Here is a 19676-nt window from a genome sequence, read left to right as displayed (position 1 = left end):
ATATCTCTCCCTCTCTCTCTCTCTCTCTCTCTCTCTCTGTGTGAGCTCTCTCTCTCTCCCCTAGTGTCTCTCTCGATCTGCGTTACACCGTCTCCTCCTGACTGTGCTCTCGCCATCCCTCCTTCCCTCGCCTGTTTTCTCCGCTCCGCTCTGCTCTCTCTCTCTCTCCTCCTTGCTCTCTCTCTCCAGGCTGCGACTCATTGGTGTGTCCTGATTCCCTTTTTCCATTAGGCTTCAGGCCCATTGGTTGCCCGCCTTCCAACCATTATCTCTACTCTACCAACCCCTCTGTCATCCTTTCTCCCTTCGCTCTTCCTCCTTCCCTCATTCTCAGTCATCTCTCAAGTCGTAAAAATGATTTGCATGCAGGAGGAGAGCACAACTTTGCAGTGAGCACAGTGAGTGTTTTTTTTTGTGGGAGAGTAAAGGAAGAGAAGTTAAAGAAAAGGAGAGGAAGCGCGTTTTGGAGAGCGAGAGGAAAAGTTTAAAGAGAAGACTGCAGTTGGTAGGTTACTTGTTCTTGTTTGTGGCATCTTATCTCTTTGCTCGTACATTTATTAAAGATAGAGGGTTCATCAGCAGTCATGCAAAGGTAGTATATGAGAGGCTGGAAATCTGCTTACAACTTTAAGTGGAGGAAAATCCACAATTAATGTCTTAATTATATGCTGTTCAGTGATATGCAGTGTTTGTTTTTTCTGCTGTTACTCATCGTTCAGAAAGGTTTAGTAGAGTGATCTGAAGGTGCTGGTGCTGTGAGAAAAAGTAACCGCTGGCTGGGATGATTTGTAGTTCAACTATTGTTCTAGTCAAATTGTTCTGGACTGGTACGGCTATTTTCTATGTCCCATTGCTTCTGACTGTCTAGAATAACTTCACCTACTTAAAATGAATAGTGTTTGGCCAGTGGATGCAGTTTATTTATACAAAGTTGCATGCAGAAGTAGAGACCTAATGGAAAAATGGGTTGGAAAGTTTTCTCCGCAAGTTTTTGTGCTCCTGCTGTGGATAATGCTGCATTGCAAACTTCATCTGTGTTGCAGAATGGACATTTCACACCCAGTAAATGCATGTTTAAATTGTACTGTTAATATTATAACCATGTATGAATTAGATTCCCATGTGTCTATTTCCTTTTAACTTTTCTGTTGAGTGCTTTTATCTTGTGGAAAATATATTGTGTGTGCAGCGTCTTTTGTTTGCTGTCACTCTGAGATTGATAAGGATTGAGGATGGGATTGATGAGGATTTAGTATCCGGGGAAGGTAGGAGCTGTGACTGCCAGAAAACAATTAGAAGTAGTGGAAACAACGGAGACAGAAAAAGAAACTGATAGGTGAAAAGGAGAGAATTTGAAGTTGGAAGACAGCCTGACTTCCCAACTTCAAATTCTCAAAGAGTCTTTGGATGAGTTGCACACATGCACATGCTAGTCCCTTCGGTTTACATTTCATCCTACACAAACATTATTATTTTTTGTTTTGCACAAAAGAGAAAAAAAGACAATGCAGATGTTGTTGTTTGTGCCTGCCCGTGCTCCCGTGGGTGGAGTATACTGTACACACACACAGCAGAAGGCAGATGCGTTGCAACATGTTTAATTCTGTCAAGACAAACAAAGCTCTGACACAAAGTGAGCTACTTGTGTCTACTCTTCCCTTACCCAAAGTGTGTCAAAATGAATGTTTCTCATGTCAACAAATGATGGAGACAATGTTTGTGGCATCTGGGGATACTGTGAGGGATTGTAACAACACATATCCCCATGCCAAGAAGATTTCAAATCAACTCACAGTATGTTGAAATAGAAAGTTGTTTTTTTAAGGATTCAGTCCAATATTAGTTGTTTATTATAACACTGGAATAAGAGAGCAGCTTGTGCATCACTGCAGCCATTCCATTCTGTCATGATTCTCATATATATGAAATAATTGAGTTGCTCTCATACTCAGTTGTTTCATTTTGCACCCTGTATTTTTTTAGATGTAATTGATTGAATGCAGTATGTAAGATAAGCTTGGCATGAGGTGAATCCATGTTCTTTGGATTGTTCTTTTATCTGGAAAAAGGAAGCAAATGACTCGCCTGTTAGAGGAGGGGAGACTTGTGTTGGTGTGCCGGGTCTGTGTGTGTGACTGTGTGCGTGTTTGTGCCACCATGGTGCCTGATGTGCTTTGCAGAGCGAGCCGAGGACAGGGAGACAGCTGAATGTGATTAAATTATAGAGGGAAAGCACGCTACCCGGGTCTTGCTGAGACCAACATTGCGGGAACCCCCCCCTCCCATCTCTCTGTCTCTCTGATGCTCCGTCTCTCTCTTTCGCTCTCTCTCTCTGGTATGAATGTAGAAGAACCAAGCCCGTCATAATCACAACAGTCTAGTCAGAGCTGGAGGGAAGAGGAAATTGAGTGTTGATGGGATTGCTGAACATGGACTGTGAGGTCATAAGAAATCCACTGATGCACTGTACTTAGGTACAGTAATGTGTGACAGTCCCTCTTTCTGTTTTACATTACATTATTCTTCCACTTATTTTAATAACTTAATGGATGTTGTAATGAGAAGAAAAACCTGCAGATTTTTCTAAAGCATATACGGCAGATGGATGCATGGTCTTTACGCCAGCCTTGTGTGGGAGAAAATGTATGTCCCTTATCCCTCAGCAGCCTAATGAATGAGCAGCAAAAAGCCCCCTGGGGATCCCCTGCATGCAATTGCCAGCAGTGTGTTGTTGGGGGGGGGGGGCAGCCATGGGCTAATATTAGCCTCATTGTCGAGTGGCTGCATCACACATATACAGACTAGCATGTCTTGGCCATGCAGTCACATAGCATGACTCTGCAATCATGCTGCAGGAAGCTGTATATTGTCTGTAGGATGAACCGTAGTGGTTACTGGATTTCTGCAAGTGATTTCACATGTGGACACACTATATGACCAGATGTATTTATTCACAACATACTGCAATATTACATTCAAATACTTTGGCTACTTTAAATATTTGTATAAATTGACATTCTACAAGTATGCCTTATTACCTGTCATGAGGTAGACCAGGGGCAGTTGTGTTGAGAAATACTTTTAATGTTAAGAACATTTGTATTAAGCTTCAGGGTTTTTGAGTCAATCATTTACGATAAGCAAAATTATATTCTACGATTTTATTAACGTAATTTTAAGAAAACTGAGAATACTCAATATACGTATCAAAATATTCATAAAATCTGAAATATTTTTTTTTCTCTTAAACAGTAAATTAAAGTTTGCTAAAAACAACATTAAGTTAATATATAAACAATACCATCTTTGCTGGTAAATTATTAATTTAATATCTGTGGTGTGGTTTTTGTTCAATGCATTATCACACAACATGTCTGTACTGTACTGTATACCCCTCCTGTTTCTTTAACATTATAATAAAAAAAAACTCCAAATCACACAGGTTAAAAACAAACAGCTTGGCATCTTAGAAGATATATGAAGAACGATCTTGTGTTCGCTGATATCATAAAATCTGTCATGAAACCGTTTTATTTACAATTCGGGGACCTGAAAATAATTTGAAACAGTATCACCTTTTTCCACCATCTGTACAGAATTGGAATTATGACACAGACTAACCATTGGAATTCCAGTATAGAGAGTTTCACTAAGATTAGATAAAAAATTATGATGAATGTTTTGAGTTTGCATAAATGACATTGGATAATTTGCAGTTGACTCCATTCAGACTGATGGATCGTTATAGCCAAACCAAGTAACTCTTACTCTTCTGTTTGGGTTGTCCCTATTAAAACAGAAATAAACATACAGAGGCAATCAGAAGTAACATTTATCATATATTAGAATGAAATAAAGTACTGCAAAAGACTACAACATTTTTTTTTAATGACATTATTGGTTGATGATTAGAAATTGGGAAGTTGGATGATGGTTGCTGGAATTGTTGTCCTGCATTGAAATACAATCATGCATCATTTTTGCTATTTCAGTTTGGTAACAAATGAATTAGTAAATATACTGTAATTTAAATTAGATTATTTAAAATCAGGAACTAACTGGTGAATACATTTAAACCTGTGAACAGTCTTTCAGAATATCTGCCATCTGCAGCCTGCGTCTTACTGGATACAGCTAGTAGACAGCTCTACCTCCAGCACCGCACCAGCAGCAGATCCGCCTCTCCCTGCAGCCAAGGCTAACGCTGGCCTTCTAACATAACCTGCCCTTGACGCCGGACTGTTGTGCACTTATACAAGTGCAGGCCTGCAGTATACGAGCCCACGCCACAGAGGCTGTCTGCTGCCTTCTTTAAGATGAATCACAGCACGACACACATGGATTATAGGCAGCAGCTAAGATCCTTTTAAACTATATATTTAGATTATTCCAGTGTGTTTTTATATTTCGTCTTTGGATCTCTGACAGGGGCCAGCGGAGCCTGTGGTTTACGTGGTGAATGTGTAACCTTGTGAACCTGCGTGAAGACACCATAGGGAATCAATGTGTTCTTCCAATCAGCCTCAATGACGTGGTCAAGCTAGGGCAGAGAAGGGATTGATCTATTTGAGCAGACACAATGTCAATACTGATGTCTACTCAGTGTAAGATGTAGCTACTCTCGTGTCCTTCACACATGTATCTCTGCTACGCTCACTGCTACGGGCTATTAATTATGGCACATTCATCCCATGGTTTATGGCAGCCATTGGATACCTAGAATTTGTTGAATTATAGTTTTTAAAAACCAAAGGGACAACGTTGAATTACAAATATTTCAACGCCTCAAACACAACAATAACAATAGATAGACATTGCAGCTGCAAACACGCCTACCTGCAAAGTCTGGAATAAATAAGTCACTGTTCTGTGCCTGACTCGGTTGACTAAATAGTGTTATTTGGTTCCTATTTGTTTGTTGTACAGTCAATAATAGGAAATAGGAACAAACCATGCAGGATTTCTGTAAACCATCTTAAATTCTCAGAAAAGATCCACCAGGGCCTAAATTACACGTCTGTGTATCCTTATGTCTTCTCTGAACACTTCCAAACACATCGTTTTCTTAGAATCTGTACAAACTCTTTCACATGTTTATGTTGTTTATGTCATATCATCCATCTGAACATGTGAGCAAAGTTAAGTTTTAACACAAAGAAATTGAAGATATTCTCATTTTGAAAGCAGAGTGCAGAGACATTTTGATATGGCAATTTCAACTGCAACATTAATACAGGTCCTTCATCTGTAAATTGAGTTTATATTGATGTTATTTCATAGAATATCTTTGAATGGTTCATATCTGTATGAACTGGATGTCATAACTTAAAGCTTCTTGGTTTAGAGCAAAAAAAACTGTTGAAACCCTAAGAGGCCATTGTAAATATAAAACAAATTAAAAAAAAATGTTGTTTATGTTACAGAGGCCTTTTATATGATTCAACATGTTTGTTAATTTGTGTGCGTTTTGTGGACTTTAGTATTTTGTGGGGGACTCATGTGGCTAAGTATGAAAAATTATATTGGCTATTTTTTTAGCGTTTGACCTGCTGCAGCGTTTGTAAAGTTTATGTTTGGATTTTGGTTTTCCCCTTTGGGATCTTTATTTTCCCCTGAACTGGAAATTGTGTATTTGGAAAATATTTAGAATTGCCTCTCAGGTTTTTGATTTCCATTTTTTGATGTGTGTGCTCTCAACCGAGAAGCTGATGTTTGTTTCTTAATTTGATGATTCAGAGCTGACGTCATGATGATGATTGGATATAGGCTTGTCCACTTCCTATTTAAGAAGCCCACCCATTTTGACAAACTTTTTGCCAGATGAAGGTCTAGTCCCGAAGCGTTGCCAATAAATATTTGTTTGCAAGTTAGACAGTGTGCGGGAGTTTACCTTTGCGTTGAAATGGATGTGCAAAGGTTTTTTCTATTTTGACCTAGATGTCATGAAAGTGAAGTGTATGCACAATGCCTTTTATTGTAGATCAATTTAAACAGCATTATGCAAACAACAATCTCCCATGGCCAGTTCATGGCCTCCTCTCCATTGCCACGTCCTTGCATACTGCACATAATTTAATGCAATCATCTCATCAACCAATTTTGCAATGGTTGATGCAAAAGATGTAAGCTTCAGTTTTCTGTTGCAAAAATCAAGAAGGCTCTAGTTGTTTATGGTACTATTTTAGGGTGATTTAAATTGCATCATGCCGACCTGTAGAGGTCAGTTTTCTGAGGCTTAAATATATCATTGCAATAGAAGAAGAGGTAGTGGATTTTTTATGGCATCTCAGGGACAGGATTAGGATGTTGTTTTTTCTTTTTAGATGTGTCTATATCGCGTATGTAAGGCGATAGTCATTGAATTTACATAATTACTGGCTAATATTTCACTGTCAGAATTTAAAAAAGAAGATAACTTGTTTCTGGAAAATGTGAAGAGATGTCAAACTGTTTGACAAGTTAGCATCTTCATCTAGGTTTTTGTTCCCTTCCCTCATGTAAAATAGCAGCACAAAGAGAATTTGATGTGGGCATCCCTCCACAGATCGCACACACACAGACACACACACACACAGACACACACACACACACACACACACACACACACACAGACACACACACACACACACACACACACACACACACACACACACACACACACACACACACACACACACACATACCTCTGTGCCTTTACTCAGGGAAAACATGATCTATCTCCTGGCGGGCAGGCCAATTAAAAACCAATCAGGCTGCTCGAAGTGCGCTGGTAATGGGAAAGCCACAGCAAAGGAGGAAGTGGGCCTGATTAATGGACATTTTCACCTTGTGGCATAACAGCCTCCCACAGGCATCCATCACCCCGGGGGACACCTACACCTACCTACACCTCGGACCTCACACCAGTGCAGCACTGTCAGACATATTTTGTAAGTTGCAAATGTCTGAGTATATGAGGATGAACATAAAGTGCCAGAACAGGTTATATTTGCTTTGTATTAGGCTGTTCAACATGGAGGGCTGACTAATTAAAATGTTCTGCATAGGGGATTGTGGGGGATATCTTTGAACATCTTTAACTTCATGCAGATGGATTGAATAGCCTTTCACACTGCAAAATATGAGCATGACCACAGCCAGGTTGGGGAGATTTTATCTCAGACTTCAAACTACACGGCCATTTTCCTTCTGCAAAACGCTGTCCGAACAGTTGTAGGAGGAAATCTATCTTTCTGGAAGGAAGAGAAGAAAGGAGTGAAACAGGCATGAAAGCAATGATGGGAGTAAGCTTGGCGTTATCCTCCAAAGTAATGTGGGAGTAATGAACAAGAATGGTAAATAGAGCTTTAATTATGAACGTAACCAGCAGCTCAGCTTGCAGCGCCCTCACCAGACGTCCTGTGTCATTCAGAAGGGGAATGAAAAAGTAGGACTTGACATGAAACAAGCATAATCATGTTTATCTTTTTAACTATTCGGTCTATTAATAGTTTTTAGAGGAGGAGACCCTAAACACTGAAGCCCACTGACTCTGTATAGTTGTAATGTCAGCTCACTCTACAACACACGATCAAGCTCAAGTTTTTTGTGATTGTCAGACACAACCTGAGAGCTCACACTGCACAATCAGAAACAGAGCATTCACAAGTTTCAGCATAAATCTCCCACAAACAGAGGTTGATTTCAGCTGGCTCAAATGCAATGCTCAACTGAGCTACATGCACCGGCAAAAACATGCTCACTCTCTCTCTCTCTCTCTCTCTCTCTCTCTCTCTAACAAAGTAACTAGCAGCTTAACAGTACATTTTTCCTGTCAGCTGGAGGTCCGCGTATTTCTGCCATAGTAGAATATATAATAATAATAGAATAAAAAGAGATGAATAAAAAGGGCATGCCTGCTGTCGCCACAGTGATTTTAGATGATGTCTGTCAGTTTGTGTGGGTAAAATCAAGAGGAAAAAGTCCCAGAGTCTGGGAATTGACTTGTGGCTCCACTCACACTGTGTGATTGTGTGCAGTCGTACAACCAAAATATATTAAAAAAACATGTCAGAAGTTCATTCAACTGGGACTGCTGCCGTCGTTCCTCAGTGTACACTGACGCTGTGCGATCTGGCCTGAAATTCAGCCCGACTTCAAAATGAGTCGGACGACTTAATAATCATGTCTTAGTCAGCCTGAAATCACACAGTATATGCCGGACTTTGCTGAAACAAATTCTATTAACAAGCTAAGCCTCTAGAAAAAAGTGGAGGTAACTTTAGCAGCTCGGCTTGCAGCCCCCGAATTACATGTACATGTAAACAAAAGCTAATCTTTAGCAAGAAACAACTTTTTTAAATGTGTTAATTCATCTTTAGTAAATAAAAAATACAGGTCAGTAAAAAGAGTTATAGACCACATTAAGTGTTAGTTATTAAACTTGTCTTAAGTCCCTCTAATGAACTGATTGGTCAGACCTAATTATGAGGTTACTCCTCAAACTGGCAGCTAGGAGTTATACATTGTGATACATTTTTATATCGATCAATAAAGAGCAAAATATAGTGAAAATTTGCCATATATTACTCAGCCCTTAAGATGAAAAAAATGGATGGGGTTTATTTGTCTTTTGTGCCAAATCTGTGTTGATTTGCGGTTCATGTTTTGGTGGTAAGTCATTAGAGGCGATGTAAAGGCAGAGTGGATATGCTGTTCAAATCCTCACTGAAATGCTCCTCCTGGATGTAAAGTAGCAATAGTATTAATAGCTCAACCTCTGCCCTCCTTTGGTATTTACAGGCTTTTGAGTTGATGCTTGCTGTTTATGTAGTTATTTAGTAAGAAAAGCTGGACTTTCCCACAGGGTGCAGACACATTTCTAACAGTAGGGTCAGGACGCTCTTGCTTAGGAGGAGAGGAAACGCTGTGTTTGTGTCTCTCCCTCTGGTGCCATTGTGAGGCAGCGAGCATTCAAAAGAAACGTATTAAACGGTGCGAGCGAGGTTCGTTCCATTTCAGGAGCTGCTGTGACCTACTTCACACAGCCAGGCAGCTAGCTGTAAATAAGGATTTTCATAACCTGGTTTGGCCTTTTCCCATTAGAGGCACAACTGCGCCTTGAAGAATATTACAAAGAGCGCCAGAGCAGCCGCTACGATATCATCAAAGCGCTGACCTTGAGTGTGCTTGTGTTGTTGTCACGGGGTTACAATTAGTATTAGTAGTACATTTAGTATGAACTGAAGGTTGTGTATGTAAACCATGATAGAAAGGGAAGCTATAAAAGCAAGCAACTCAATCTCTTGTGCCCCCGTTAAACCATCTGAGTGAAGCTGTTTTCTCTGTTAATTCCTCTGATACTCGGCCTAAACACACCAGTGAAGAAGGACGGGTATCCAAGGTTTTAAATGTAGCCGGTTTAGAGAGCTACACATCACATCCATCACGCTGTAGCTGAAAGCTGACATGAAGCTCAGTGATGTGCTCAGCCATTGGATGTTTGCCCGATGTGTTACTAATGCAAGGGCAGGCAAGTGTTACATTTTGAAGAATGCAGTGCATTAGTCCACCAACATGGTGATTTACAATCCACAAGGATGTTCTATTTTTTTTACTCAATTTGATGGAAATGTGTATTTAAATGTCTCAGAAGTCAAAGAAGAGGGACGAGTCCCTGCAAAAACAACAAAGGAAGAGAAACATGGAGGTAGCTTGGATCAAGTACTGCACAGCTTCATGCCGTCCAGATTTCTTTCTTCTTTTACCTGTGGGATGTTTCATGGGGGTCTCAGTGGTCTTTTAGTAGAAATCTTTTTACTTTACTGTATGCAGTATTGATTTGTCAGAAATTATCTACAATGTGATTTAGTCTATACCCATTAGAAGTTTTGAGAGTTTCTTTTGTATCAACGATGAAGGGTTGTATTTATTTTTTGATGTACGTAATCCCTACACGTTCATCTACAAAAAAGATTCTGGGATTGTATATTATATCGACATTACGCCATTGATTGTAGCTTTAATATTTAAATGTATGCTTATATAAGCATTTATTGTGAATATTTTAAATGGATTCATGACTTGTTTTCATGCACCGTCATTTTCTAGCTTCATCTAGGAACTACAGATTGTCTTATACCGTAGTAAACTGATATTTATTTGTTAGGATCAGTACAGGTCATACACATGTGTACGGATTATAAACCCACTTGTTTTTCACTCTCCATAAAGTATACCCATTTCTAAATCCCCTCTGATTCACACCATTGATTGTCTGACTATATTCAGTAGTTTGCTGCATTTTTTTCCCTACTCTGTCTCTAATTGACTAGAACATACTAACTGAATGTGCATGAGTAGTCTCACATGGCACTGTTTATAAAAAAGGCAGATTTTCCACTTCTGGACGGGGTCACTTCAAATAAAACATTTTGAGGAAATATTTCAGCCACCACCACACCACTGGTTAAGATGACCAGTGCAGACGGACACTTTAATTGAACATTATCCTAAACATGGTCTAGTATGGAAATGTTTCAAAGATATAAAGTCTGAGTGCATGTTGCAGAGTACATCAGTATGTTTCCAACATGTTAATGCATAACAGAAATTCAAATTTGTTTTAGCAAACTGCAGCTTTGGGACAATTCATACTTTATTGACCCCTCAGGACGGTCGGGAAATAAACCTGATTTTGAACCTTGTTTTGTGCTGATTGGTAAAGAAGTATGTCTGTGTCTATTTTGTTTACATTCTGTGTTTTTGGAGATCATGTGTGATCAAGTGAGTTGGTACGTTGCCCATGTCTTTTGAAGTACTCAGTAATCTTTACAATACTCTGTTGTGTGATGGATGGTTACTTTCAGAACTGGTCGTTTGTTCAACATGCGTCTTGTCCGTGTGTGCGTGATGTTACCCAACGTTTATCAGTCAGGATTTTTAAAACTTCTGTGTTCTCAGCCCAACCTGCTGTGAAGTCAATTATTTTTAACAACAGCCTTCTTATTATACTTAAACTTCTACCAATTGAATCAGCTCTATTAATCATTGACTGTTGACATTTTCTCCCTGCAAACAATGAAAAGATGATTCAGAAAACAAAATGTTTCAATCCCAACAACACCCGCCTCCTCAGGCATGACGCTTATCACCGGAGCGTCACTTCACTCCCAAGATACATTGGGTCAAAAAGACAAAGAGTTTTACTTCAGGCACCATATGTACACCTTTAAATCGCTGTTCGGGCTGCTCAGGATACCCAGCGTCTCAAGGTATACAAGAAGAAATGCAGAAGCACAGAGAGGAAAAGGAAAGAAAAGACGAGGACTCGACGAGACCAGTCTAGAGGGAAAGTGGTGTGATATTGGAAAATGATTACCAAACAGGCATCCATTATTCAACAGGGCAATCAGGGAGGGCACAATCTCCTTATTTATGCTAGCTCAGTAAATCAGATTTGTCGGTTTTGATCACTCTAAAATCTCCCAGTCACACGCCGGCAATATTGGGCGAATATTACACTGTCTAATGGGTAATTGATGGCGGCATGTGACACCGGTCGAGACGAATGGACGGCCCACAGGAACAAGGGGGGAAGGAGGGGTTGATGACAGAGGTGTGGGCAGAAGAGATGATTGAAGAGTGCATTCAGCAGGCATATCACAGGTCCCCACATGTACAGACTGATGCCTCCTTTTCTCAGAGGCACTGATGTGCAGGACAGAAATCCAGACCTGTAAGCACTGCTGACTAAACCTTGCACTGTGTGACACACATTCAAATCTTACCTGACCCATCTTATATTTCACAAATCTCATTGTTTCCGTCTTCATTTCATCAACAGAATCTTTACCAGAAAGAGTGTCTAATAATGTGATGCCGGGATAACATTTCAGCAGTTACCTAATAAATTAAAAAGTAAATTAAAAAAAAATCTTTGATTCAACTTTGCACTTTTTTGTGACAACAAAAGTCACTTTTTCTTTCATAAAATAAATCACTTCCTTCTACTGCTGAAGTTATTTCTATTAATAGATTTGTACCCTAACTGTAGCGGTTAGAGTCAAATTTCTGTCATTTTGAACAGCTGAGAGGTTTTAGTAAAACAAACTGATTTGTGACTTCAAGCTGATTGGCTGTTATAAGTGAGTGTTCTTAAAAAAAGGGCTGTAGCTTTAAAGTTACATTTCCATGTAATGTATAAATGCATGCGTCAAGAGTTCTTGTTCTGAAATTGATTGTGTGATTTTTTTTGGTGCCAGGTGGAGGAACTAAGCCCCGCCCTTAGTGCAGTGCTGAAATATATAGCATAGAAGAAGTGTGCCTTGATGTTGCACCAAAACACTGTGCCTTTAAACGAAGCGTGTCAGGAAAACTCTGATTTATGAACACTGCTTTTAACTTTTTGCTGAACTACAGTTATAATTGTTGTAATCAGATTTGGTAAATCAGCCCCGAAATGTTGCTCCTAAAAGATACTATCTGTTCACTTGTTTACATCCAGGTGGTAGAGGGTGGAGAGCAGGCTCATTAATTGGGGCTACAGCAACTTTATGGCTACAGCTACAATCTTGTGTTTTACCATATGATTGGACCGACATGGTGGACCAATACGAAAAGATGTCGATAATTTGTTTTGCAGACTAGTATTTCTGGTGCCAACTTCAAGGTTGATGTAATTTGATCATTTAATCGGCTAGTCTTGACATCCCTAGTGTATGGAATGAAAGCATGCATGAATCTGTGTGTGTGTGTGTGTGTGTATGCAGATGAATGTGTGTGTGATTGTTTTATTAGTGTGTGTGTGAGTGTGTGTGAGAGTGTGTGTGTGTGTGTGCAGTGGGAGCCAGGCAGGCAGACATGATGTGCTCTGAGTCGCTGCGTCTCTGTGAGGGTGGCCTGACCTCTGCCTTCAGCTCTGCTTCACAGGACAGCAGCAAATAAGAGGTGTCATCACATGACAGCAGCACAGCCCCTCTTTAGGACTGACAGCTCACACACACACACACACACACACACACACACACACAGACACACACACACACACACACACACACACACACACACACACACACACACACGCACACGCACACACAATACCACGGTCTCTAATGCAGGCAGGCATATGTGTACACATGCAGTCAAACATGCAAGTCGAGGCAACAGTTGGAAAATGAACAAACATAGTTGCATAAATATTGACACACACACACACACACACACACACACACACACACACACACACACACACACACACACACACACACACACACACACACACACACACACACACACACACACACAGATTCCCATGAAAACACAGCTCAGATCAATATCTTAGTTTTGTGAACATGCAGTGTTTGTTTGGGAAACAATAATTTGGATTCAGTTTTGACCACTTAGCGCTTACGCTTTGCTTTGACTGGCTCTAAAAATCAAACTCAGATGCCGAGAGGATCGTGTCAGACAACGATCTGTGCATGCTCAACTTTAATTTGGATTCTTTTTAAAAGGGATGTCAGGGTGATTTAAGTCTAGATATTCTGTCTTGCTATGCTGAAAAATTGATCGCCTTTTTTTTTCTTCTTCAGCTCCAATGTTACATTATATTTTGTCCAAAGAACTCAATTCTGTTCAGGCATCCCATAAGCATCATAATGCTCTGTGTGTGTCATCAATGACTTTACATTTTTGGTTGCTTTTAGAGAATAACATTAACAAGAAGCAGTGTGAGATGTAAAGCAGCAACATTACAAGACGTTCCCCTTCAGTCAGTCTACTACAGCCCAATAGGCAGCTCTTTACTGTACCGTGTAGTAAAGAGTCTCACTTTGAACGCTAGAAACGTTAATCAGTACCAAAATTTAAGCTAATTGTTGATCTATTTGGCCATCTTTGCTATTAGTTGATCTGATTAGTACTTGCTAGAAGCTGGTATTCACGCCTCTGATGGTTGAACAGCCTATGTGCTGTTTGCTTTCAGCCAGAACAAAATATGAATACTGAAAGAAAAAGACAAGCATCCACACCATGACAAAGCTAGCTACATTTAGTCAAAGCATTCCTTTTTTTTAATCATATAATCTATTCTAACCGTTTTACAATGAGTAGAAAATCTTAAAAATATCACCTTGGATGGGCGTTACCAACTAATCAAGTGTCATCGAGATAATCTGAAAAAAAACCCCACATACATACCAACCACAAATGGAAAAGAGAAGTACACCACAGGGGACGCGACTTATATTTTATGAGTTTTTGTATTCATGTTTGATTTATTTGAAAGTGGAAATGGAAACTAAACACACTCACACAATATAACAATATAAAAAAATGGTATTCCATTTAGATTTCAATGTCACAAAGTTGCAGTTGCATTAATAACACACTTTAGAGATATAGTTACAGCCTACAATAACCTCTTTAAAGAGAAATATGAAGATACAGGGTGTGTGTACCTGAACTTTGGCTGAGTCAAGAGGCTTCTCAATAATTAGTAAGACTAAAAGAAAAGGAAAGGTGTGTGCAGGAAGTCAGTTGTGTGTTTTTATTTTAAGGCTTGATGCACATGTTGTACAGTATGTGTGTGTGTTGTTTTGTGTTAAATGTGAGTGTGTAAGTAGAACCCGCTTTTAAACTAGGGCAGATCCACCTGCCACCTGGAGGGCTCCTCAGACACGGCCCCCTGAAAGCGCTGACATGGCACCCCTGGGTCCTTCCTACCAACTCCCCCCAGCAAACACACACACACACAGCTCTGTGTCTCCTCATGTGCCCTCGCCCTGTCTGTCCTTCCTCTGTCATTTCATTTATTTATCTAAGCCTGTCTCTCTCTCTCTCTTTTCTTTCTCTGCACACATTCTCTCTCTCAGCCTGTCTATCTCCCAAATTCCTGCTTGTCTCTCTTCCCTCTATCCTTTCACGCCGACTGCAGTGCGTCTCTCTCTTTGTTATTCTGGACCCTCTTACAGGATTCTCCTTGTCCTAGAAGATGATTATTCAAATGTAACAGTTCAGAGGGGCTGGGGGTCTGTGCAAGTTTTGCCTTCATTCCTTCATCTCAGTTCAGTGGTTAACGAGGGGGATGGATCACATATTTACTGATAACAAGTAGGATGCCATCATTTCTCATTCCCTCTCACCAATTGCACCCCACAGTCCCATGCATAATAAATCAGCCCCTCTGTGTCAGCAGCGGTCTCCGCACACAGACAAGAGAGTCGTAGCGTGTGTAGTGTGATCTGCTACAAAATGCAGGAGGAATGTGAAGCTTTGCACTCAGAGCTGGATTCTCACTTCACTTCCATCGCTGCAATGTATTCAGGTCATTCTCAGGTCTCTGTTAAAGCGCTTCTTCTGTGCTTTGCAAGTGTTAAGCTTCCTGAATCATGTTCATTTTACTCAAATCTGTGTACCACCTGCCCTGAATAAACAGCGCTACGTGTTTTAGTTCTTTCAGTCTTAGCCCTCGCGGCCGATCGGAAGGCACTGCCCTGCTCTTGTAAATGACCTAATTTTCCTGCTCGGCCCAGCGTTTTCCGATGTGAGCCATTCCAAAATAGCTTGGCTACAGCAAAGCGTAGAAAACTCATTTCCATCTTGCATAACAGGGACCAAACATTCCCCCCCTCTTCCTAAGCTCATTGGCAAGATGGCACATTCTCTCACAGGCTGAATATCAGCTTCCCACCTCATTGTACGAGAAGGATGGTGGTGGCATTACGCATTTCACTAATTCATTTTTTCATCCCACAGTGTGTGCATTTAGACCGTTCAGTCTTTCAGATTTTTAATTTATTTTTTGATTTTTCAATAAATTACAGAACATATTTGTCCAGATTGAAACAGAAAAGGAAACCGACTACATGTAGCAGAGCGAAATCAAAAGGATTCAGGGCAACATATTTCAAACATAGCTTATACTATGATCTATATTTCATGCCATAACAACATAAAAAAAAGCTATTCATATGCTATTAAAAGCCCATTACATTGCAAGGCCTGCATAATATCACAGTAAGATGGCAGTACAGAAAAAGCAAAAGCAGCATACATGCAATTGGCCCACATCTACTCCCTGTCATTGAATTGGCTTTGGATGGAGATAATGAGGAGTAGGGGGTTGAGAGAGGAATCATTATTTTACCCATGGCTGCGGCGCTTCTTAACAGGGTCTGTAGGGCGCCTTCACAAAGCTAATGTAGAGAAATGGAAACAGATGGAAGGCATGATTATTTGATCTGCAAAGAGCTTTCGGTGGGCTTTGTAGTCCACGGACTAGACTGCTTAGAGGTAAGAGAGTGGGTTGTATATGTCTGTGGGTGTGTGTGCTTGTTAATGTGCCCTGGTGTGGGTGGATATTGTATGTGTGTGGATGCCTGCATGCACGTGCGAGTGTGTTTGTCCATCTGTTCTCGTGTTTGGATGCATGGCATGTGCCTACGTGCATGTGTGCGTATTCCTCTAATAACAATGAGATTATTTGTTTCACACTCCAAACATATGGCCTTCTAATTAGGATTGAGCAATGAGCAGTGTTACAGGTAGTGAATCCCTTCAGACAGTTTTCACAGTTGTAGAGGTCTGTGTGTGTTTGTGTGTTTGTCCTGCTCTGCTTAGAACCACCTTGCTCTGCGTGTTTAATTCGACAAGTACAACACAAGCAAGGATCTAGAAAGGAGGAACAATGTCAGTAAGTGTAAACGAACAGCAATAAGTCCGATTGGACACACAGGTGCTGACAGGAAGTGACCAGAGGCAAAGAGCATTGACAGCTGTTCTTGAGAGCTCTAATCAGTATAGAAACCATCTTAACAATTGTCGTTATCAAACAAAAACCATCGTCATTCCCATCATCATCATCATCATCAATAAAATCAAAACCATCGTCATCATCGTCATTAAGGTCGTAGGTATTCATGAAAGAGCTGGGTCTTTAGCTTTTTCTTAAAGGTGCAGAGGGACTCTACTGATCGAATGGAGAATTGCACATTGCAATTATAGACAAACATTGCCATCAACCAACCACAGCCGTCTCTTTTTTTTAAACTTATTTGTGCAATGCTAATGTATGAGACTATAAGGATTAAATTTGGATGCGTCTATGAGGTCAGTTGGGCATTAAGTCCAAATCCTGTCAGAAGGAAAGCTAGTGTTTCCCTCTGTGGAAAGAAAGGTCACACTTTCTTCAACTGCCCCATGTCATACTTCATTTTGTGTTGATTATGGCGACCACTATGGAGGTGTAATGCCTCTTGTTGTGAAGATCTTATTCTGACCTGCATGTGCATTTGCTTTGGACGTAAGAAGCACCTTTATTACACCTACTATGACAAATTTGCATTTTCTAGCAATGTTTTGTCTCCATTCAAAAAATGAGACAACAAGAAAATGTATTTCTGTAGGAATGTCGACATGATGGCAAATTCAGGACGGGTTTTTGACAAAGGTTGAATCGGGATTCCACCCATGAATGATCTTTTTTTATACCTCTTGACTGATCCTGCCTTGTTTGCGCCTGTGTAACATTCGTCAAAGACAAATCTCCTGTTTTCTTTTTAATCCAGCTGACCTGGAAAGTGTGAATAAATGTATGTCGGTCCTTGTTCCGCAAATTGCTTTATTGAAATCTGTCTTTATATCATCTTCCTGATAGGCAGGTTTGTTTTTGTAGGTTTTTCAGTATTTAACTGAGAATCATTCAGAAAACTCCTCATAGGAGGTTTTTGTCAGTTAAGGACCATTTTGAATTAGTGCTAAATTCAACTTGAAAACACTAGTGAAGAACTAAGGAATTTTAAGAGATGTCAGAGGGCTGCGATGGTTAATCCCAACGCTGGTCCTGAATCACAATGTTGGATGTGATCCAGGAACAGGTCCTACCTGAAAGAATCCTGCTGTCTGTACCTGCAGGCAAGAGAAAAGCTCTTTTTGTGTTTGAAGGGCGTTCCATTCTTAACCATTCATTCATAGATTCAAAATCACACAAATTCACTTACAGAGTGTTGGTGTCATCTGCTCCACTCCTACACACACACGCTATATATATATATATATATATATATGTATATAAATATCTGTATATTTTTATGTATGCTTATATTAACATCAGCCGTCCACCCAAAAAGAGCATTCCCCACTGTGAAAAAATATGTAAACACCAAGCAAACATACAGCAGCATATGGCTCCATACTGTTCAACCCACAAACACACACACACACACACACACACACACACACACTAACACACACTAACACACACAATAGAGAGAATTAGTCAGGCTTTGTATTATTCTATTGATCTCACTGCAAGGCTGGAGCTGTCTCCATGCCTCTTTGCTCAGTGCTCACAGTTATAGCAGCACTCCCATATGACAGCACTGCAGAGACTGGCATTACGCTCATGCTTCAGACTACTGTTGGCATACAGGTAAGCCAAAAAACACACAGAAATACACACTCACAAAGACAGAACAGGGACACATGCATGCTCTGTGATAAAACATCTCTATCTGTGTTTTTTTGTCCAACACACACATCTGCACTACACACACTACACACACTACACTACACACACACACACACACACACATACACACACACACACACACACACACACACACACACACACACACACACACACACACACACACACACACACACACACACTGAATAGGGGTACATTATCACATGTGTTTCCCTGTCAGGCGAAGGGTCCGGGGGATGTGACTGGCTGGTGTGCGTGTGCGTGACTGGCGGGCCACACCTGTCAACAGTAGTCCATGGGCTGGGTGCTGATGCTATCTGACAGCCTGGCTGCCATGGCAGGAAGAGTGTGTGTGTAACTGTGTGTTTGTGTGTTCTGTGATCGTTTGGATGAGTCATTGTTATGCCCCCGCTGCTTTTTTCCCCAGAGGACCCTCCAGTGTCTGACTGGTGGTTTCAGGATGTGTCTGTGTGTGTCTTTGTGGGTTTTTTTGTTTTTTTTGTCTGGCCGTGTGTTCAGATCCTATTAACAGCTGGCCTCTTACTCACACAGTAAACAAACACGTTGAAACATCAAAATTTCTTAGTGATCAAGTCTCTAGTAGTGTTTGCACCAGGCTTTGAATGCAACACATCCACCATGCTGGAAGGCTCACACTCTCTCCATCTGCTGTTTGCTCATATCTGTAACACGGCAATCTTCTCAAACGTACAGGAAATATTTACCTTAAAGAACAACACCTTAACCATGATTGGCTCATTGTAATGCAAAGCACATTGCTTTAAACCTAATGTTGCAGCCCACTTCACATTGTGTGTATAAATGACTTACTTTCTGCATGTGACTCTTAGACGACATCCTTCAATCATCGCCGCCACAGAGGCAGCATTATGAGGCAGCTGTACCCTCCAGTGCCTCTCAGCAGCACATGCATTTGGCTGAAATATTCAGCCCAGCTCCCAGCGTTACCTTGCATGTATAATTACCGGATATGCTGCCTACCGCTGATAACTCTCCCAAACAATGTTTGAAGGGGGAAGGCGGCGATGAATTCCCAATGAAGTGTGAAAAAGACTGATTAAAATTGCCGTGGTCAAAAGCCAGCGCACCAGTGTGTTCTGCTTTCGCCAACCAGGGGAGATGGGAAGACAGGCTCTGCAGCCGAGATAGCTGGATTTTTTTTTTTTTTCCAGACTGAGCTTGGCCTTGA

General features: G+C 40.6%; 1 protein-coding gene across 7 annotated transcripts in view; it reads left to right on the top strand.

Annotated features, from left to right (window-relative positions):
• myt1lb (myelin transcription factor 1-like, b) overlaps positions 1 to 19676 on the top strand; it is a 120227-nt gene that overhangs the window by 737 nt on the left and 99814 nt on the right. Inside the window, exon 1 of one of the 7 annotated variants that reach the window (XM_065966195.1) lies at positions 195 to 505. The exons of 2 other annotated variants lie outside the window; for them this stretch is intronic. The gene's annotated coding sequence lies outside the window, so the exon portion shown is untranslated. Of the gene's footprint in view, positions 1 to 194; positions 506 to 19676 lie in introns of those variants that run through there. 4 more of the 7 variants (XM_065966190.1, XM_065966193.1, XM_065966192.1 and 1 more) reach the window with 4 other exon arrangements.

The sequence above is a fragment of the Labrus bergylta genome, chromosome 18 (assembly GCF_963930695.1).
Source record: "Labrus bergylta chromosome 18, fLabBer1.1, whole genome shotgun sequence".
Lineage (NCBI taxonomy): Eukaryota > Metazoa > Chordata > Actinopteri > Labriformes > Labridae > Labrus > Labrus bergylta.
This window is presented reverse-complemented; position numbering and strand designations above follow the sequence as displayed.